Source organism: Mobula hypostoma, chromosome 8, assembly GCF_963921235.1.
Source record: "Mobula hypostoma chromosome 8, sMobHyp1.1, whole genome shotgun sequence".
NCBI lineage: Eukaryota > Metazoa > Chordata > Chondrichthyes > Myliobatiformes > Myliobatidae > Mobula > Mobula hypostoma.
This window is the reverse complement of record NC_086104.1, coordinates 11799177-11806818: the sequence shown is the minus strand read 5'-3', so window position 1 is coordinate 11806818 and position 7642 is coordinate 11799177. Positions and strand designations below refer to the sequence as shown.

The 7642-nt window shown below is 47.0% G+C and overlaps 1 pseudogene; it reads right to left on the bottom strand.

The window, feature by feature from the left end:
• Positions 1 to 3106: 3106 nt before the first annotated feature.
• Positions 3107 to 4564, bottom strand: LOC134350894 (uncharacterized; annotated as a pseudogene).
• Between the last annotated feature and the right edge of the window lie 3078 nt (positions 4565 to 7642).

The following is a 7642-nucleotide window of genomic DNA, read 5'->3' as shown; positions in this document are numbered from 1 at the left end:
TTCTCCTCTGACCTCTATCATTCACAAGGCACTTAACAATGCTATTCCCTTTACCCAGTTCTTTCGACTCCGCCACATTTATTTCTAAGATGAAGTTTTCCTTTCCAGAACATCAGAGATATTCTCCTTCTTCAGAGAATGGGGCCACCATTGATGCTGTCCTCACCCACATCTCCTCCATTTCATGGACATCCACTCTCAGCCCATTTTCCTGTTGCTTTAACAGGGATAGTGTTCCCCTTGTCCATACCTACCATCTCATGAGCGTTACATCCAGCACATCATTCTCTACAACTTTCACGACCTCCAAGATGATCCTACCAGCAAACACATAGACACATCTTTACCTTTCCGCAACCCCCGCCCCCCCCCCACCGGCAATCTCTGCTTTCTGCAGTGATCGCTCTCTCCCTGATTCCCTTGTCCATTCACCCCTTTCCACTTACCTGCCTCCCAGCACTTATCCCTGCGAGTGACCAAAGTGCTACACCTGCCCATTCACCCTACCCCTCCCCTCCATTCTGGGCCCCAAACGGTCCCAGGTGAGGCAACAGTTCACCTGCAAATTTGCTAGGGCTGTCTGTTGTATCCGGTGATCTCAAAGCAGCCTCCTTGCAGGGTCCTGGATGATGGATGATGCTTTCTTGTGGCAGCGCTCTGTGTAGATGTGCTCAGTGGTTGGGCGGGCTTTACCAGTGATGGACTGGGCTGTATCCACTACCTTTTCCTTCAAGGACATTGACGTTTCTGATGCAACCAGTTAATGTACTCTCCACCAGACATCTGTAGAAATTTGTCATAGGTTTAGATGATATATCAAATCTGTGCAAACTTCTGAGACAGTAGAGGCACTTCCACGCTTTCTTTGTAATGACACTGATGTGCTGCACCCAGGGTAGATCCTCTGAAAGAAAAACATCAAGAATTTAAAGTCGTAAACGCGAGGAATTCTGCAGATGCTGGAAGTTCAAGCAACACACATCAAAGTTGCTGGTGAACGCAGCAGGCCAGGCAGCATCTCTAGGAAGAGGTACAGTCAAGGTTTCGGGCCGAGACCCTTCGTCAGGACTGTCGAAGGGTCTCGGCCCGAAACGTCGACCGTACCTCTTCCTAGAGATGCTGCCTGGTCTGCTGCGTTCACCAGCAACTTTGATGTGTGTTGCAAGAATTCAAAGTGGCTGAGCCTCTCCACCTCTGATCCCCAGATGAGAACTAGCTCATGGACTTTTGTTCACTCCTCCTGAAGTCAATAATCAGCTCCATGAGGTAATGTTACCGCTATATAAGGCGTTAAGGCTGATTTATACTTCTGCGTCAAATCGACGCCGTAACCTACGCAAGTGGCCTACGTGCATTGTGAGTATTTATACTTGTGCGTTGGTGTGTCTACGCCGCTCTGCAATTCACCACCAAACTGCTAGTTGGTGGGGTTTCTGTGCCACCGTGTTGAGTTTCTTCGTGTTGAAACAAAATGGCAACGGAAACTGAGCGCATCGTGTTGGAGTTGGAGCTTATAAATGTCAAACAAGAGTTACTTTTATTGAAATTACAGCAACGCAGAAAAGAGAGAAGACGTCGGAGGAGATGGACCATTGAACGGATTGAGACAGAAGGAGGGTGAATTTTCTGTGCTTATCCGGTCACTGAGAGACCTGGATGAGGAAATGCATTTCAAATATTTTCAGATGTCGGCAGGTAGATTTGACGATTTGGTTCATCGTCTCCAACCATTTATTTTGCATCAGTGTACGCACAGTATACTCAGAGACTGGCAATCACCATTCGGGTTTTAGCTTCAGGTGGAAGTCAACAGGCTGTAGCAGCTAGCTACAAACTGGCATCAAGCACAGTGTCCTCCATAATTTCAGAGGTCTGTACAGCTTTATGTAAAGCATTGCATCCAGAGTTCCTTCCGTGTTCTTCAGTCACCCAATGGGAAGCTACTGCAGCTGATTTTTGGCGACTATGGAACTTTCTGAAAACACGTGAACATGAAGGCACCGCCGCACGCCAGGAGCGACTACTACAACTACAAGGGCGCACACGCCATTGCCCTGATGGTTTGTCTGCGCTGCCAGATATCGGTTTACCATGGTGGATGTAGGGGGATACGGACGGGAAAGTGACGGGGGCACCTTTAAGGAGAGAAGATTTGGTTCTATGCTGCTTGAACACAAACTGAACCTGCCCCCACCAGCCAATCTTCCAGGAACAGGAGTCAAAATCCTGCATGTAGTCGTTGGTGATGCTGCGTTCCCCCTACACAACAATCTCATGCGACCCTTTCCAGATATGTCAGAGACATTAATTTCCATGAAAATTAATTTCATTTAATTTTAAGTAATACTGCTTGCTTTGTGTGATTTAATATATATATATTCCCCTAAATGTTTGTAGTGATCACAGCTACATTGGCACATAATAATTTCCTATTTATTAATACTCTGAGTTTTATCTTTTGTGTTTTGCTTCATAGATGAATATGACCATGGAAAAGCAGATGTATAACTACCGTCACTCCAGAGCCAGGCGGGTGATTGAGAACACATTTGGCATTTTGGTGGCAAGGTGGAGAATCCTCGGTCGCCCACTAGAATTTCTGCCTGACAAAGCAGTGAACACTGTCAAAGCTTGTATCGCTCTACACAACCTCCTGGCCTACACTGATGAAGCCAACACTCCTGTGAGCAGATACATCACCGCTCATTTTGCAGACTCAGATGCTACAGGGTCAACTCAGCCAGGCGAGTGGCGAAGAGTGGTGGCCGGGGACACGAATTTTTTGGAACCTCTAGATCCTCATTACCTTTCAAGGCGTGCTCCACCAGAGCTGCCCTTGGTGTACGGAATGACCTGACAGCCTTCTCTCAATCACCACATGGATTTTTGCCATGGCAGAACAAAATAGTGAGTCGTGGCCAACTTAATCAGTAAATTGTAAGGACATAAGATAAATGAAGCTATAAATAACATGTAGCTGTTCGAATAAAAAAAGAAAGACCTGTTATAAAGTCAAGTTGTTATTTATTTGCAGTACCGTGCACAACATTATACAAGGTGCAAAGTGTTACATGAAAAAAAGACAACATAATGGACTATGCAATTGTTATACCATTTTGTAGACATTGAACATTGTCTGTGCCCTGTGCTCCTCCGGCAGCCTCCGCAGCATGTCAGCAAGTGCTTACACAAAGCTGGAGACCTCATCATTTTCATTCAGCAGTCTTTGTTCCAGCCCCACCCTACGTTCATCCAACTGGGCAAACTGCTGCTGATACCAGTCATCACGTCCTTTCCTCTTCTCCCTCTGTGCTATCCTTGGGCTGGGGGGCAGAGGAGATGGCGTGGGTGGTGGAGGAGATGGCGCGGGGGGCGGAGGAGATGGCGCAGGGGGGCGGAGGAGCTGCCTCACTACTAGATGATGATTCTGCACTTGAAGATGGAACATCTGGTGGTTGGTTTTCCTCAGCAACTGAGGAGGTGGACAACCCTGAGGATGAATCATTTCCATCCTGTGATTATGAAAGAAATTGTAAATAGTTTAAGTTAGTCTTCGTTATTATACATACAGGTAATATATGCATTCAGTGTCTGTACACAGATTGGCAGAGCTATGAAAACGAGAAAACGGCATATGCCTGCATTGGCTGAATACTGGTTATTGCGCTTGCTTTATGAGCAAGCCAGATACAATTAAAGCCTATTACATATTACATTTCTCTTTCACGGAAGAATTATCTTTGCGCAAATCAATATGCTGTGTTTACAACTAGACAGTACTGCTCGCTCGCTAGCTAGCCTGAACACGACAACAGAAAGGTTTATGATACAAAGAACATATTATATTTACCTTGTTGTCATCACAATTTGACTCTGTTTCCTAGTGCTCAATATGTGGTGCCAGCCAAGAAAGAGGCAAGTAAAACGCTGAGCCTGGGTCCCCACTCCTCTTGCAGAGTTTTATTCCAGGTGCGCACACACTTGTCCCTCAAGTTTTTCCATCTCTTTGTGCATTCCGTGACATCTAGACAATTGTTTTTGGAAATTTTATTCCACGAATTTGAGGCCATTTGGCAGTCTTTATAGTATGGTGGCGAGGAGTCGTTGTTGTACGGATGGAACTGGACTCCCTGACGGTGGTGTCTGAAAAGAGGATGCTGTCTAAGTTGCATGCCATCTTGGTCAATGTCTCCCATCCACTACATAATGTACTGGGTGGGCACAGGAGTACATTCAGCCAGAGACTCATTCCACCGAGATGCAACACTGAGCGTCATAGGAAGTCTTTCCTGCCTGTGGCCATCAAACTTTACAACTCCTCCCTTGGAGGGTCAGACACCCTGAGCCAATAGGCTGGTCCTGGACTTATTTCCACCTGGCATAATTTACATATTATTATTTAATTATTTATGCTTTTATATTGCTATATTTATACTCTATTCTTGGTTGGTGTAACTGTACTGAAACCCAATTTCCCTCGGGATCAATAAAGTATGACTATGACTATGACTAAATGTACATATTTTCGGACTTCCTCCATTAACCTCTCCTCGATTTGGTCCATTTTCCAATCTTACGTTCTTCTTCTCTCTTCTCTCTCAATTCTGAAATGGCAGAGAAGAATACGCAACTGGAAATGCGTATGAGGAATTGCGATGCTACCAAGCGGACCAATCACAGTTGTTGCGGTCTGCATTGCCGCGACGCGTAGTTACATTTTCGGAGAGGTGCGCGTCAGGCTACGGCGTAGGGATCCGCGTAGGCTCTGCGTAGGGTTCGCAACTACGCCGTACCTACAGTGTCGATTTGACGCAGAAGTATAAATCAGCCTTTAGTTAGACCCCACTTGGAGTACTGTGCTGAGTTCTGGTCACCTCACTACAGGAAGGACGTGGAAACCATAGAAAGGGTGCAGAGGAGATTTACAAGGATGTTGCCTGGATTGGGGAGCATGTCTTATGAGAATAGGTTGAGTGAACTTGGCCTTTTCTCCTTGGAGCGACAGAGGATGAGAGGTGACCTGATAGAGGTGTATAAGGTGATGAGGGGCATTGATCGTGTGGATAGTCAGAGGCTTATTTCCGGGGCTGAAATGGCTAACATGAGGGGCACAGTTTTAAGGTGCTTGGAAGTGCTTGAGTGAGAGGTTGTTGTGGCACCACCCGGACAGATTTTTCAATCACTCTCCTATATGCTGCTTGGTCACCATCTTTGATTTGGCTAATGGTAGTGGTGTTGCCAGCAAAGTTAGATATAGCATTGTTTGCTGTGCTTAGCCTCACAGTCATACCTGTATGGCAAGCAGAGCAGGAGGCAAAACAGGCAGCCACCTGTGTTGATTGATTGTGGAGGAGACGTTGCCAATCTCAAGTGACTAGAGACTTAGTTATAGATAAAGGGAAATAGGAGCAGGCTTTTCCCACTGATATTGGGTGAGATTAGAACTAGAAGTCATAGGTTAAGGGTGAAAGGTGAAATCCGTAAGGGGAACCTGAGGGGGAATTTCCTTACTCAGAGGGTGGTGGCGGGTGTGGAAGGAGCTGCCTTAGGAAGTGGTGGCTGCCGATTGACTTTGCTCCTATAAATTCATGCATGGAGACCATCCAGAAGAGAGATTTAGCAGAAGTAAATTAATAATTACAATACGAAGATTGCATGTTAAATCCACACTCTGTGCTGAATGGACACTCGGGCTCGGGAGGTAAGCTCCGTCGCTGATCTCGGAATGGAAGCAGTTAAACAACACCGTGTTATTCTAAGAGACACCGTGCATGAGAATCATTGCTAATTAATTAGGCTTTATGAATAATTAATAAGTTGGGAAAACACTTATCCCTGGAGCCACGCAAACGCCTCCGTTGCAATCGCAGAGCGCCGGGGCTGTGATTGAGTCGGAAGGCAGCGTCAGTCTCCCGAGTGAGGGAAACTTTATCAATTGCCAACCGCAGACAGCAGCTCTGCCTGCTTGGAGACATCCGCACGTTCACCGCTGGCGATTAGGGGAGGCGTTCAAGAATTAAGCACGCTGGCACTTTGTTAGCTTTAAGCAGGCACCGTGAGAGAGAGGATTTAAAAAAAACAAGGAAGATGGCAACTGAACCAACACAATATTCGTGGTGTTCCTCACACGGCAATTAACGGGGCTTAACCACTCATGATAGTGTGAACTTAATGGTTAATTCAATTGCTTCTCTTTCGCGTGTGTTTCTCTTGGCTTGTCGCCAGGCACAACGCGTGGATTGTTGTTTGGTCACGCAGGGCGATAATTACTGTCTGCGAGTGATTATTGCTGTGGAGTCGCACTGAGAATAACAGGGGGATCAGCATGGACTGTACAACCTGAGAGGGAGACACACAGAGCGCCGTAGCGCAGAAACATGCACTTCGGCCCATCTATTCCGTGCCGGACTGTTATTCTGCCTAGTCCCATTGAACCGCACCCGGACCATAGCCCTCCATACCTTCCCCATTCACGTCTTTATCTAAACTTCTCTTAAAAGTGTTGCAATCGAACCCGCATCACCACTTCTGCTGGAAGATCATTCGACATTCGCACCTCTCTCTGAGTGAAGAAGCTCCCCTTTCACGTTTAACCCATGACTTCTAGTTCTAGTCTCACCCAACATCAGAGAAAAAGGCCTACTTGCATTACCCCATACATACCCCTGATAATTTTGCATACCTCTATCAATTGTCCCCTCATTCTCCCATGCTCCAACGAATAAAGTCCTCACCTATTCCCTATCACTCAGGGCAGGCACACAACATCCTTGTAAACTTTCTCTACAGTCAAAACATGGTGGGGTTAGAGAGAGACTTAAGGTGGAAACAGACCCCACGAGCCTGTGCTGGCCATTGGCACTGGCCAGAGAGTCATAAGGCACAGAGACAGGCCCTTTGGCCCATTAGGCCTATGCTGACCCTCAGCTCCCATTTATCCCCGGCTTCAATATCATTATCATTACGTGCCTGTTGTATGATGTGGGTGATCATAGTCACATGACCATGACTGCACTTGGCCATTGCTGCCTTCTGGGCAGTGTCATAACAAGATGGGAGACACCAGACATTATCAATACTCTTCAGCGATCGTCTTCCTGGTGTCAGTGCTCACGTAGCCAGGAACTGTGATATGTACCACCTGCTCCCATGACTTCATGTGATTGAGGGGTGATGTGCAGACTAGTGGATTTAAAGTCTGTCCCGAGCCTTATAGGCTCATCAGGCCGGTGCTTATGCTGGTTTCTGTGGCGTGAAGCGACTGACAGTACGAGACTCCCCCCTGGATAGGATGCCGGTCTATCGTGAGGTTAACTCCCAGCATTTTCCGGTACCCATTTTCGGCTGGGTAGACTGGAGCAGTGTGTGGTTAAGTGCCTTGCTCAAAGACACAATGTGCTGCTCGAACTCACGACCTTCAGATCGCTAGTCCAATGCCTTAACCACTTGGCCACGCACCACACCTAGTGGAGGGAAGGAGCACTTTACACCTCCTTTGGCAGAGACAATCCAGAGGACGATCAGCGCCGGAAGCAGAGCACTGTGATTTAAAGAAAAGTACAGAAGGGGCAAGTCGGGTGGCCATTGTTGGGAGTAGGCCAGTGGTGAGTGTAGGAGCATCAGGCTTTGACGAGAAGAGGCT